Genomic DNA, 13,858 nt, shown 5'->3' on the forward strand with positions numbered 1-13,858 from the left:
TACTCTTCAGTTTTGTATGTGGGGCCTGTGAATTAAACTTACAACAGATTAACAGGGGAAAAGGCGTATCACATTAAATGTTGTTATATTCACAGAGGCTTCACACAAAAGAAGTAAAAACCCCAAGAAGCAAGTAGGAATCGTGGTCTGGGCACGGGTTGGAAAAGAATTTTCAGATATGAGGTAGAAAGAGAGGAGAATAAAGTTTACTAGAGTGGGAGACGCTGTTAGAACAGCGGGCCAGCTCAAGGGAGAACCAACATTGAACAGGGGTCCTTAGTCCACTTTTATACCCAGGGTACAAGGAGTGGGATTGGGGTCTTGCAGGTTATTTGCTGATTGGATGAGGCATGTATACTGGGTGGGGGAAGAGTAGGGCAAATACCTTCTCCCTCGGGTAGGAGGCGGAGAAGGCAATGGCAAGCCACTCCAATACTCTTGCCTAGAAAATCCCATGGATGGAGGAGCCTGGTAGGCTGCAGTCCATGAGATCCCTATGAGTCGGACATGACTGAGCGACTTCACTTTCACTTTCACACATTGGAGAAGGAAATGGCAACCCACTCCAGTGTTCTTGCCTGGAGAATCCCAGGGACAGGGGAGCCTGGTGGGCTGCCGTCTATGCGGTCGCACAGAGTCGGACACGACTGAAGTGACTTAGCAGCAGCAGCAGCATGGTAGGAGGGGAGACAGGTTATACTGTTCCATTAATAGTTACAACATGGGGGAGGGAAGGGCGATAAGGGTCTGGTTTTCCCATTCCTGCATTCCAAGACCCTCTTGGTTTTATCTGTTCTTTCCTCCTTGGGTCACCACATTCCTCCCTCTCTTTATTTTTAGGGCCAGTTCTTTGGCCCCTTTTGATACCCTGCTCATGTCTAATAATATATCTATTTGCCTGCTCTCTGTCAGGGTGCATTTATGGAGGGAGATGAGAGCCCATAGAATGATAAGGTGACTTGTTTCAGCATTGTCTGAGTGTTGGTCAGGGAATATTCTTGTCATACTACCACTTGGAGATTTGTTGTAGTCTAGAAGAAACAAACTTAACAAGAAAGTTAAAGGTATGTGTCCCAAAGATTAATAGAAGTAGAAAAGCTGCTCAGGGGCTAGTGGAGAAGGCAATGGCACCCCACTCCAGTACTCTTGCCTGGAAAATCCCATGGACGGAGGAGCCTGGTGGGCTGCAGTCCATGGGGCCACTAAGAGTCAGACACGACTGAGCAACTTCACTTTCATGCATTGGAGAAGGAAATGGCAATCCAGTCCAGTGTTCTTGCCTTGAGAATCCCAGGGACTGGGGAGCCTGGTGGGCTGCCGTCTATGGGGTCACACAGAGTCGGATATGACTGAAGCAGCTTAGCAGCAGCCAGAAGAACCAGGGCCAGACATTGGTTTGTGATGTTAGTGTTTCTCTGGGTATGAGAAGATGCAAGAATTTGGGCTCATAAAATCTTTACCTGAAAACGTCTGACTATATGAAGGCCGGTTCTTCTGGGGTTTTCCCAGAGCACAGAGCGCCTTATTTCTGACCTCCGCCTTGAACTCCTTTCAGGAGTTGTTGAAGGTCAGCAGCTTGCAGTGGTCATGATGTAATCTTTGTAGAGGCAGCTGGCAGGTGCCAACTTCCAGTCAGCAGGGTCCCTTCATAGCCACATATTTGACCATGCTTTGGGGGCATTTCATGGCCGCTGTGTCCCACGGTGCTGGGCAGGCTCAAAGATTCCATTGACAGGTCACTCAGTGTGCTGTTAATTGGATCAGGCCTTGCGAGTAGCAGAAGTCTCTGGACCATACCTGTCTGACTAGCCTCTTGGTCCAGGAAAATATTCCCTCTTGTTGCTTCTTCCCATTTCTAGAGTTACATTATTACAGTCATTGATCTCATATGGAACTGCATATCAGCATTTTATCACAGGCTCGGTCACACATTTGGTAACGTAAGAAGCAATCTTCTGAAATATAGAGAATAATACAGTGAGCAGTTATTAGTAAGGTCACAAGTGAGAATTTTAAGTCAAGAACTTTCATTAGGTAGAGCCCAATGTACCCAGGTCTTCTGGCTTTGTTTGTTAAATGACTATCAGTTCAGTTCAGTTGCTCAGTTGTGTCCAACTCTGCGACCCCATGAATCACAGCACGCCAGGCCTCCCTGTCCATCACCAACTCCACTAGCCTGGTGTTAATCTCCTGGTTGTACATCATGGAGCATCTGATCTTCATGCAGATTGGTTACTGAGATAAGCTTCAGAAACAAACTTAGAGTGTCCTTTTTAATAACTTACTTAAATCTTTTAGCAGTATAACTTAACAACAAGGAACTATCTCAGAATTGAGTCTTAGTAAACACTAGACATTAGTTAACAATACTAGAAACTTAGTTTAACAATTAACAAAACTTAATATTCAATGAGGTTAAAGCGTCTGCCTCCAATGCGGAAGACCCGGGTTCGATCCCTGGGTCGGGAAGATTCCCATGGAGAGGGAAACGGTAACCCACTCCAGTATTCTTGCCTGGAGAATCCCATGGACGGAGAAGCCTGGTAGGCTACAGTCCACGGGGTCGCAAAGAGTCGGACACGACTGAGCGATGGAACGGAACGGAATATTCAATGAAACATAATTTTTTCATTATGAGGGCATTAGCTCTGTAGCCAGGGAAGGCTTTAACCCGTAAAATAAAAATGAGGTTTGTCAGGGAGCTAGGAAAAGCCACCTGGCCGTTTTGGATTTCCCATAGCCCTGACTCTTTGATTTACAGCCATTGTTCACCCATTTTTAATTCCCCGATTTAGAAGTAGACTGTTGCTATGTTTTAAGAACATCAGAATAGCAAAAATCTAATAGTGAGGGGTTATTTTTTTTTGTAGAAGCAGAATGAGCGTTTATATGTACCATAATCTTAAGTAATACTTATTTACTTTACCAAAGTAACAAAAGATTTTAAAAACAAATATAAATCACTTAAAGGCAAAGAAATTCATAATCTGTTATCAAAAGCTTCATTCTAACAAAACTTTGTTCTCTTAACATAGAGAGTAGACTAAATTCCAGTCTGTTACCAGTTTACCAGATAATGAACAAACAAAATTTGTTTATCGCTTAATCTTAGAAAAGTCTTTTCCATAAATCTTGAAGTAGCAGTATTCTCGCAAAGGCATCAGAGTGAAACCATAGAAGGTGTGTTTAAAATCTAATTAAACTGCAATTGACAAAGTAACCTGGTCATTGTTATGACTTGTAACACTTTAACATGATAACTAGAATTATAACTTACAACATTTTACCGGGACATATCAGATTTTCATGAATTTCACATTTTTCTAGGATATCTATATTAGTAACATCAACCATACAGTATAATCTGAGAAGATTCATCACTCCTCTAAAAATGCTTCCCGTGTAATTTAACATGTCAAACGAGCTCAGGTAGCTTAATAGCTCTCTGGGATGTCTCAGAGGCCCTCTGAAGCATCCCAAAGTCAGCTAGAAGTCAGGTTATTTAGGAAATGTTGTTGATAAACATCGAAAGGGTTTATAACACTCAGTCAGATAAAATCGTATCCGTTCCGTTCCGTTGCTCAGTCGTGTCTGACTCTTTGTGACCCCGTGGACTGTAGCCTAACCAGGCTTCTCCGTCCATGGGATTCTCCAGGCAAGAATACTTGAATGGGTTACCGTTTCCTTCTCCAAATTGTATAGATCACTGTAAAACAATATATTCACTTAGCCAAAGTAACAAAGAAGATTTCAAAGGTAAACATAGGACAGATCACTTCAGAGGTAAAGAAACTTAAAATCCATTATCAAAGGCAGTTCGACATCTCAAGAAAACTCGTATTTATACACAAAATTCTTCCCTTGGGGTCCACTTTCCATAAAACCTTCTTATCATGTTCTGTACCCATTCCTTTGTTCTCCCATCCTGAAACAGCCACCTGTAAGTCAGACCTACTTGTTTTCCCTTCACAAAATGTAATTTCATTCCTCATACCTTCTTTACTGAAAACACACATTGTACTTTCCTTAAGCAACCAAGAACTGACCTTTATATTAGCAGTCTATAGATTGGTGAGCATAGATACCAGTGACAATTTCTAAAAAAAATTCTAGGGAACATCTCAGGATGGCATCAAATATTATTCATTAGTAGTCCAAAATCTCTAGTTTCTTTGTAAGAGGAAGTTAGTGTTCAGTAATAAATGTTTCAGAATCTTACTTTATTTGGAAATGACCTAGCTATTCAATAAACTTCTGTCACTTAGTTTAGCACAACCCTAGAAATTCAGGTTACCAAAATCCAGAGAAACTGTTTCAGACAGACATTTCTAAAGTATAATTATTCTTAATAGAGTTTATCTAAAAGATCATATCTCATTTACATTTTATTTGAAGTTTCTTCACTCGAGGTACTTTCCTTGCTAACAAACTTGTAACAGATATAACAATATTTAACTTATAATAAACCTAGGCACAATGAAAATATTATGCTTAATGTTAATGACTCTTAGACATGTCTATATTAGATTAGCAAACAAACATTAATACTAGATATTTAATATTGAATATTTTCCAAGTCACGTGAATCTGAAATTCATTTAGGTTAATTTCTCTTGTACTTAGAATTGTTTGATTTGTACGCGCTTACTTTCAGTTCAGTTCAGTCGCTCAGTTGTGTCTGACTCTTGGCAACCCCATGGACTGCAGCATGGCAGGCTTCCCTGTCCATCCCCAACTCCCGGAGCTTACTCAAACTCATGTCCATCGAGTCGGTGATACCATCCAACCATCTCATCCTCTGTCATCCCCTTTTCCTCCTGCCTTCAAACTTTCCCAGCATCAGGGTCTTTTACAATGAGTCAGCTCTTGGCATCAGGTGGCCAAAGTATTGGAGTTTCAGCTTCAGCATCAGTCCCTCCAATGAATATTCAGGACTGATTTCCTTTACGATTGATTGGTTGGATTTTCTTGCAGTCCACGGGACTCTCAAGAGTCTTCTCCAACACCACAGTTCAAAAGCATCAATTCTTTGGTGCTCAGCTTTCTTTATAATCCAACTCTCACATCCATTCATGACTACTGGAAAAACCATAGCTTTGACTAGATGGACCTTTGTTGGCAAAGTAATGTCCCTGGTTTTTAATATGCTGTCTAGGTTGGTCATAGCTTTTCTTCCAAGGAGTAAGCGTCTTTTAATTTCATGGCTGTGGTCACCAGATTCAGTGATTTTGGAGCCCAAGAAAATAAAGTCTCTCACTATTTCCTTTGTTTCCCCATCTATTTGCCATGAAGTGATGGGACCAGATGCCGTGATCTTAGTTTTCTGAATGTTGAGCTTTAAGCCAACTTTCTCACTCTCTTCACTTTCATCAAGAGGCTCTTTAGTGCTTCTTCGCTTTCTGCCATTAGGGTGGTGTCATCTGCATATCTGAGGTTATTGATATTTCTCCTGGCAATCTTGATTCCAGCTTGTGCTTCATCCAGCCCAGCGTTTCTCATGATGTACTCTGCATAGAAGTTAAATAAGCAAGGTGACGACGTACAGCCTTGACGTGCTCCTTTCCTGATTTGGAACCAGTCGTCGTTCCGTGCCCAGTTGTAACTGTTGCTTCTTGACCTGCATACAGATTTCTCAGGATTCCCATCTCTTGAAAAAATTTCCATAGTTTGTTGTGATCCACACAGTCAGAGGCTTTGGCATAGTCAATAAAGCAAAAGCAAGGGAACATTTCATGCAAAGACGGGCACAGTAAAGGACAGAAATGGTATGGACCTAACAGAAACAGAAGATATTAAGAAGAGAAGGCAAGAAGACACAGAAAAACTATACAAAAAAGATTTTCATGACCCAGATAACCACCATGGTGTGATCACTCACCTAGAGCCAGACATCCTGGAATGCAAAGTCAACTAGGCCTTAGGAAGCATCACTATGAACAAAACTAGTGGAGGTGATGCAATTCCAGTTGAGCTATTTCAAATCCTAAAAGATGATGCTGTGAAAGTGCTGCACTCAATATGCCAGCAGTGGCCACAGGACTGGAAAAGGTCAGTTTTCATTCCAATCCCAAAGAAAGGCAATGCCAAAGAATGCTCAGACTACTTCACAATTTCTCTTATCTCACACGGTAGCAAAGTAATGCTCAAAATTCTCCAAGCCAGGCTGCAATAGTACGTGAACCGTGAACTTCCAGATGTTCAGGCTGGATTTAGAAAAGGCAGAGGAACCAGAGATTAAATTGCCAACATCTGTTGGATCATTGAAAAAGCAAGAGAGTTCCAGAAAAACATCTACTTCAGCATTATTATTTAAAAAAAAAAAATAAAGACACACATTGAGACATACAAAAATCCATACAGGCAGACAGTTTTCCGCTTGAGATTTAAAATTTCTCTTTGACCCACCACCCCACCCCACTTTTTTCTTCTTCTTTTTTTTTTTTTTGAAGTTCTCATTTGCTCAAGGCTGAGGTCTCAGGCAGAGTGGGCTGTGTATTTCAGGGACATGGAAAGGGTTAACTCCAGGCTTTTCCCTAGGCAGCCTTTTTAACAAGCTAGTTGTTTTTGATTGCATATGCGAAAGGAACCGGTTTTGCAGTTTCCAGTAAAAAAATTTCATTTTAACCAGTTTTCTCTGGGGTCTAAAGAATATCATGGTCAAACTGTGTCAAAAAGTCATCTTTCCTTTCTGTAGTCATAGTTTTATACCTGAATTATAGACCAAATAGTGCTCAAATTGACTCTGATATCAGGGGCAGATCAGCTGATAAAAATGTTGGATTGTTCCTCTAGTGGGAAGTGAGATCTTTGTCCCATCAGAAGAATCTGAAGGGCGAAGGGAATTTGCAGGAGTGGGGGAAGCTTGGTTCCCTCTTCACCTGAGAGAAAAGTGCAGTTAGAAGGGGATTCTTTAGAATGTTAGGAGAGTTTCTGATCCTTCAGCCTTTTGAATATAGGAGAAAGACCCGGACCAAAGGGACCCTCAGAATCCTTTGCTAGAGATCATGTGGATATGAAAGGTCGAGTAAGGTTCATCTAGGAAGTCTGATGGAGAGAGATGGCGGGGGGTGGGACAGGAGATAGGAAGGCAACAGAAAGACACGCGGGGCATGAGTCCCTCAAATCTGGATTGTGACTGATGGCCGTGGAGGACTGACTGTAAGGAAAGTCTGAGTCCTTTCCCTGCTTTTGACAAAGGCTAGTGTGCCATTCCTCCCCACTGTCACACACTGGAGAAGCAAAGGGCAACCCACTCCAGTGTTCTTGCCTGGAGAATCCCAGGGACAGGGGAGCCTGGTGGGCTTCCATCTGTGGGGTCACACAGAGTCGGACACGACTGACGTGACTTAGCAGCAGCAGCAGTGTGCCATTCAGAGGCCTTTTTTTTTTTTTAGGTCCCCCAGTTTGTATTGGGGTCAGGCCTTTTGCAGGGTCAACATTTTCCAGTTTCTGAGAATATAGCCAAGGGGTGAGCCTGAGAGAGGCTCCTGGGATGTATCAGAGCCCACTCTTAGCCTCCCTGCTGTAGAGTGGGGGTACTGAGAGTCACTGGCTGACAGAAAGGTGTCCCTTTGGTCCCAGTGATCTTTCCGTGCTACTAATGGCACAAAAATGGCCAGCTGTCCCAACAGTCACGTCTCGCAGTGAGAGGTGACCTCTGAGAACCATGTGGCTAAGGCGCCGTGTGACCTGGGCAGAGAAAGAGATTCCTGGGAGTAACTGGGTGACTCACCATTTGGCGACTCCCTGAACTGTGGAAGGCACTCTTGGAGGCTCAGGGCAACACCTCGGCTCCTGTAAGTCAATCTGGACCAAAAGTGAAGAAGTGAAAGTGAGAGGGAGGAAAGCTGAGGAATCCGCCTTACAATCCTGTCAGGGAGGCGGAGGCCAGGGGACAACGGTCTCTGTTTTGCTTCAACCACCATGTGCCTGACACGGTGCATGGAAGTTGTCCTGCTAGGGGCGGATGCCCTGGTGGCCTGATCCTTTCTGTGTCCCCCTTATCCTCACATGGGACACCCTAGTGAGGCACCCTAGTGGCTTTTAAGTGCCTGACCTGTGCCCACACAATATTGGTTGGCCTAGTCCTCAGGTGGAAAGAAGACACAGGAGAGACCCTCACCTGTTCGGGAGGCAGCTACTGGGATACAGTGGGGCCTTTGAAACACACCAGAGGGTAACCCTGGCCAGAGTTCCTCAGTTGCTTCCACACCACTTGCCTGTTCGCAGAGGGTCTCTATGAGAAAGGAGAAGTGAGGAGGTGGGGAAGAGACCCCAAGTTCCCCGTACAGGCCACCAAAAATGTCATGGTCCAGGCGCAGGTTGGAAAAGAATTTCCAGACACAAGGCAGAATGAGAGGAGAATAAAGTTTACTAGACTGGGAGATGCTGTGAGAACAGCGGGCCAGCTCAAGGGAGAACCAACATTGAACAGGGCTCCTTAGTCCACTTTTATACCCAGGGTACAAGGAGTGGGATTGGGGTCTTGCGGGTCATCTGCTGATTGGATGAGGCATGTATATTGGGTGGGGGAAGAGTAGGGCAAATACCTTCTCCCTTGGGTAGGAGGGGAGACAGGTTATACTGTTCCATTAATAGTTACAACATGGGGGAGGGAAGGGCGATAAGGGTCTGGTTTTTCCAATCCTGCATTCCAAGGCCCTCTTGGTTTTATCTGCTCTTTCCTCCTTGGGTCACCACAGTAGGCCTGGGGCTTATGTATCACTTTAACAAAGGGCAGTCAATTTTGACGAGACAAGACAAAAGAAAGGGGGTTGGGCTCCTGTGGACAGTAAACTGCGGGAAGATGACTAGGAAGCATATGTAGGATGCTTAGTAAGGTTAATTGTGCAGACTCAGTGTCATCTCTGGAACAGTTTTACAGAGAGAATTTATGTCCTGCTTTTAGGCAAATGGCGGAGGGCAGGGAACTCTTCTTGCATCTGCTGTTCTCAGTTGCCTTCAGCTCAAAAAAATCCTTATGCCCAGGCGGCCTCTTTGTCCTGTGCGTCTCACTGCCTTTACAGTGGAGGAATGAGCCTGGAGCCAAGGAACGCAGGACGCCTCTGGAAGCTGGAAAATGCTAACAGTTTTCCACTGAGCCTTCTCAGGGCATGCAGCCAGCTCTTCCATTTTAGCCCAGTGAGTCCCATGTTAGACTTCTGACCAACAGTTGCGATAGCAAATTTATGCTGTTCTAAGCCACCAGGTTTATGGTGACACTTTATGGCAGCCATGCAGAACCAATGTAATGGTCCCTCAAGCAGCCATAGAAAACCAATGTAGGTCCCTTAAGACGTGGTTTTGTGCTCAGAGTGTTGCAGCCAGTTCTGACTCCATGTTGGAACTGTTTGTTTAACTTGATTTTCATTGCTTTTGTTATTACAGACATACATAATGGCCTGCCTCAGAGGACCCTGCCCCTCTGCCTGACTGTAAACTAAAGTGCCTTTGTTCAGCTCATAGATAATCTGACCATGCCCACCTGTGAATAGCTACACCAAAAAGAAGAGATTAATACACGCCTTCCAAAGGCTGGCCATTCCCTTGGAGATGCTTTGAGAGACTGATGAGCCTTTCACTTTACCTCTCACTGCCTCTCCCTCTCTATAGTCTGCCTTTTGACTTCACTTCCTTATTGCTTCTTTCTCTGTGACTCTACTAAAGAACCTGGTAATCCAGACCCAGACCCAGGCAAGATGGTTACTCTGAGACACTAGTCTGCCATCTTCTCAGCCAGCTGCCTTTCTGAATAAAGTTGTTTTCCTTGCTTCATCGCCTCGTCTCTCAGATTCACTGGCCTGTCGTGCGGTCAGTGAACAAGCTTGGACTCCGTAACAAGAGGAGTTTCACAATCACAGAGACAAGATAAATGAAACCATCACCAAGCAGCAAAGAAAGTGTAAAATTTAGTGTGAAATGCATCATGTAGGCCAGTGATACTCAAACTTTAGGTAAGAATCACCTGGAGGGCCTAAGCAGATATAGCTTGTGCAAACTCAGAGGGCTGAGAGTGTGCCCACAGGACAGGACTCTGCTGGTACTCCTGCTGGCCTGGCTTGGAATTTTGTGTCACCTTCTAGACCACGGGTGCTGCAGGGATTTAGAGGAGCTCAGAAGGGAGTGGCACTCGCTGGCTTGCAAAGGATATGTGCATGCATGCCAAGTCACTGTAGTCGTGTCCAACTCTTCGTGACCCCATGGACTGTAGCCTGCCAGGCTTCTCTGTCCATGGGATTTCCCAGGCAAGTATACTGCATTGCCATGCTCTCCACCAGGGTTGGCAGGAGGGTTGCCATGCCCTCCTCCAGAGGATCTTCCCAATCCAGGGATGGAACCCACGTGTCTTATGTCTCCTGCATTGGCAGGTGGGTTCTTTACCACTGAGCTACCAGGGAAGCCCTTTGCAGAGGATAGTAGGATTTAACAACAGGAGGGAAGAGTGGGTGGTGTGTCTGGGGATTGGTAGGGTGGGAGTAGGAAGCGTGTTGGTGCTCTGCCGGACCTGAGCTGCACGGAGAGGGCAGGAGCAGTCATCCCCTGTCCAGCATCCCTTCCTTCCCAGAGCTGCGCGGAGAGGGCAGGAGCAGTCATCCCCTGTCCAGCATCCCTTCCTTCCCAGAGCTGCGCGGAGAGGGCAGGAGCAGTCATCCCCTGTCCAGCATCCCTTCCTTCCCAGAGCTGCACGGAGAGGGCAGGAGCAGTCATCCCCTGTCCAGCATCCCTTCCTTCCCAGAGCTGCGCGGAGAGGGCAGGAGCAGTCATCCCCTGTCCAGCATCCCTTCCTTCCCAGGGACCTGACCAGGTGTGTACTATGCATGAGGCACTCGTGCATTCAGGGCCAGGTGAGCAGCCATGAGCCCTGGGCTCACGATACAGAGAGGACAGAGGACAGTGTGAACGGGGCAGGAGGAGTGGCTTCTCATGCCTCGTTGCTCGCTGGGTGGCACCTGGTTTCAGGAGCCCCACAGCCTGGCTCTGGGCTTGCCACTCCCCCCACCCCGCACCCTCAAGCTTCTGGTCCCAGCCTTGCTTCTGGTTGAATAATGTCCTGTCACAGGTCTCCTGTGTGCCGTTGCCATCAACACAATTGAACTTCTGCATGGCCAGCTGACCCCGCTTTAATTCAACAAACTGTCCCTCTTGGACTTTAGATCTGAGCCCCTTCTTCTGCTGTGGCTCAGGACTTGGGGCCCATCTATTCCAGCTTATGTATTTCCACTGGGTTCAGCATCTTTGCCCCACAGTGGGGCCATGGGTTTTGAGAAGCATCTATGCTTCTCTAGTGTAGCTTTGTGTAAGCAAGGCCAATGGATTCATTTCCTTTATGGATGTTTTTAGCTTATTCTGTGACATTTCCTGAAAGTTAGAAGCTCTGAGTATTTCGCCAGCTTCCGCTCCCTATCCTACCTGTTCTTACTGGATTGGGTCTGTAGTATGCTGTACTTCTGGACTTTGTGAACTTGGATATTGGTAGAAGTGCCCTCTCTGGGTTGGAATTTGACTATCCTCTTAGCTGTTTGTATGCGAGAGGTGGGTTCAATGCAGGAACAAGCTTTTGGAAATGGTTATAATTTCCACCAGAGGTGCTGTTGACATTGTCCCTTTTCATGTAAAAATTGCCTTAGAAACTTTTTCTAGACCTTGTTAGTCACTCAGTTGTGTCCGACTCTTTGTGACTTCAGAGACTGTGTAGCCTGCTAGGTTCTTCTGTCCGTGGGATTTTCCAGGCAAAATTACTGGAGTGGGTTGCCATTCCCTTCTCCAGAGGATCTGCCTTACCCAGGAATCGGACCCGGGGTCTCCTGCATTGAAGGCAGATCCTTTACTGTCTGAAGCACCCAGGACCTTACCCTGAGGGAAATCTTTCCCAACAAACCACGAGAACTGTGACCTGGTCAGGTCTCCACCTTTTAGCCAACAGTGTCTGTGTGTAATACAGTTGTCAGCTCTGACCCTGGTCTCCAGGATTCTCAATCATCTCTTACTTTATTTCAGAACACACAGACAGATGCACACCTGCCCACACCCACACCCTATACACACACCACCCATAGAGATGTGTATTCCAGCTGACTGTGGGTCTCTGTCAACCTGGAGTGTGTGGCCGGGAGTTCTTGGTGGGGAGAGTGAGCCTCAGTCCACAAGGTGGCCAGAAGCTTCCTGCCGACATCCTCACTTCTTGAAGTCTCCAGGAGCTTGACTGTCACCAGGACCGTGGCCCCTGGCCCTGCCTGGAACTCAGCTTCCGCAGCTGGTGGTAGGGATGGGGTAGCTGTGGAGTGGGAACCAGTGGACATGGGACAGGTCTGGCCGGCTGTGTAGGCTATCAGAGCCCACTTTTCAGAAGTGTCATTATGTCTACCTGCCAAGGTCTGGCGCATCTTGGAGCTCAGACAGTTAGAGATGGCTCCCACGGTGATCATACATGGCAGTGCTATGTGATTTCTCCACCTGCAGATGTCTATTCCGGTGGAGTGAGCCTGGAGGAAGGGCTGAGTCAGCAGGGGCAGAGGGTCTAGAAGGGCAGGGGGCTCCTGGTGCTCCCGTGCTGTCTCGGGTGCTCCCAGATGCCCCCCCTCACCTCTCTTCTCGTGCAGGGGCGCTACCTCTCCTGTCACTTTCCTGTCCTGGAGAGAAGAGCCATGGGTTGAGGGCTGAGTATCCCTAGGTGCTGGTGTTTTCTCATTAGTTCCAGCTCTGTACACCTTTGAGTGATGCCTTGTTGGCTCATGGCACCCCTGGGTGCAGTTGCAGTGCTGGGTGGTGATGGTGTCGCTGACTGGGCCACCTTGGAGGGGCGGCAGGTTGGGGGTGTCTGAGGCATGTTCCCTGAATATTCCCTGCTGCGGAATATAATTGCACCGTGTATATGGGTGTCTCACACTTGCTTCCTCAGTAGATGTTTCGGGTGCTTCCCTCCTTTGGCTTGTGAATAATGATGCCCTGAATGTGGGTGTGCAAAACCTGTTTGAGACCTCACTTTCAGTATGTTTGGGTGTATAAATGGAAGTAGAATTAAGAGATCATGGGCAATTCTGTATTTAATTTTTTGAGGCCCCTCCATCCTGTTTCCTGTAGCAGCTGTGCCATTTCACATTCCCACCAACAGGGCACCAGGGCTCCAGTTTCACTTTCTCACCAATGCCTATTTTCTGTTTGTTTTTGTTGTAACCATCCTGAGGAGTATGTCTTTGCTTTAATTAAAGCCTCAATTTGGAAACTCACCTAATTTTCACGTGGTTATTAAGTATCATTCTGCAACACCAAATGCAACTCTATTTTTCAGGCCCTACAAATCCCCAGAGGGGATCGCAGAGGGAGCCTTACCCAGAGGAGGGAGAGCCAGAGGCCAGGGCACAGTGGTGGGTGTGAGGCCAGTGTGGCCCCATTTTGCCCTGCACGGGGTTGTGTTGCAGAGGAGAACCAGTTCTGACTCAGTGTTGAATCTGTTTGTTTGACTTCCTTTTCGTTGCTTTTGTTGTAGTCATACCTAATGGCCTGTCTTGGAGAACGCTGCCCCTCTACCTACTGTTAAACTAAAGTGCCTTTATTCAGCTCACAGGGAGATAATCCAACCTTGCCCACCCATGAATAGCTGCAGGAAAGAAGAAATTAACACATCCCTTCCACAGGCATTCTCAGAGATGTTTTGCAAGACTAAGGGCCCTTTCTACTATTACTTCCTCACTCCCTCTGCCTCTCTAACTTTATTTCCTCACCCCCACCTCCACCCCCACCGCCCTGTGTTGTATAAAAGAACTTGGCATCCAAACCCCGTAAGATGGTTATCTTGAGACATTAATCTGCCTTCTTGGTCTGTCAACCTTCCGGATAAAGTCATATTCTTTGCCTCAAC

At 46.3% G+C, this 13,858-nt stretch overlaps 1 protein-coding gene across 3 annotated transcripts in view; it reads left to right on the top strand.

The window, feature by feature from the left end:
- Positions 1-13,858, top strand: part of SEMA4D (semaphorin 4D) — a 120,389-nt gene that overhangs the window by 54,091 nt on the left and 52,440 nt on the right. The window lies entirely within an intron of this gene.

This window comes from Moschus berezovskii, chromosome 7 (genome assembly GCF_049115385.1).
Source record: "Moschus berezovskii isolate FMDL1 chromosome 7, NW_MosBer_1.0, whole genome shotgun sequence".
NCBI lineage: Eukaryota > Metazoa > Chordata > Mammalia > Artiodactyla > Moschidae > Moschus > Moschus berezovskii.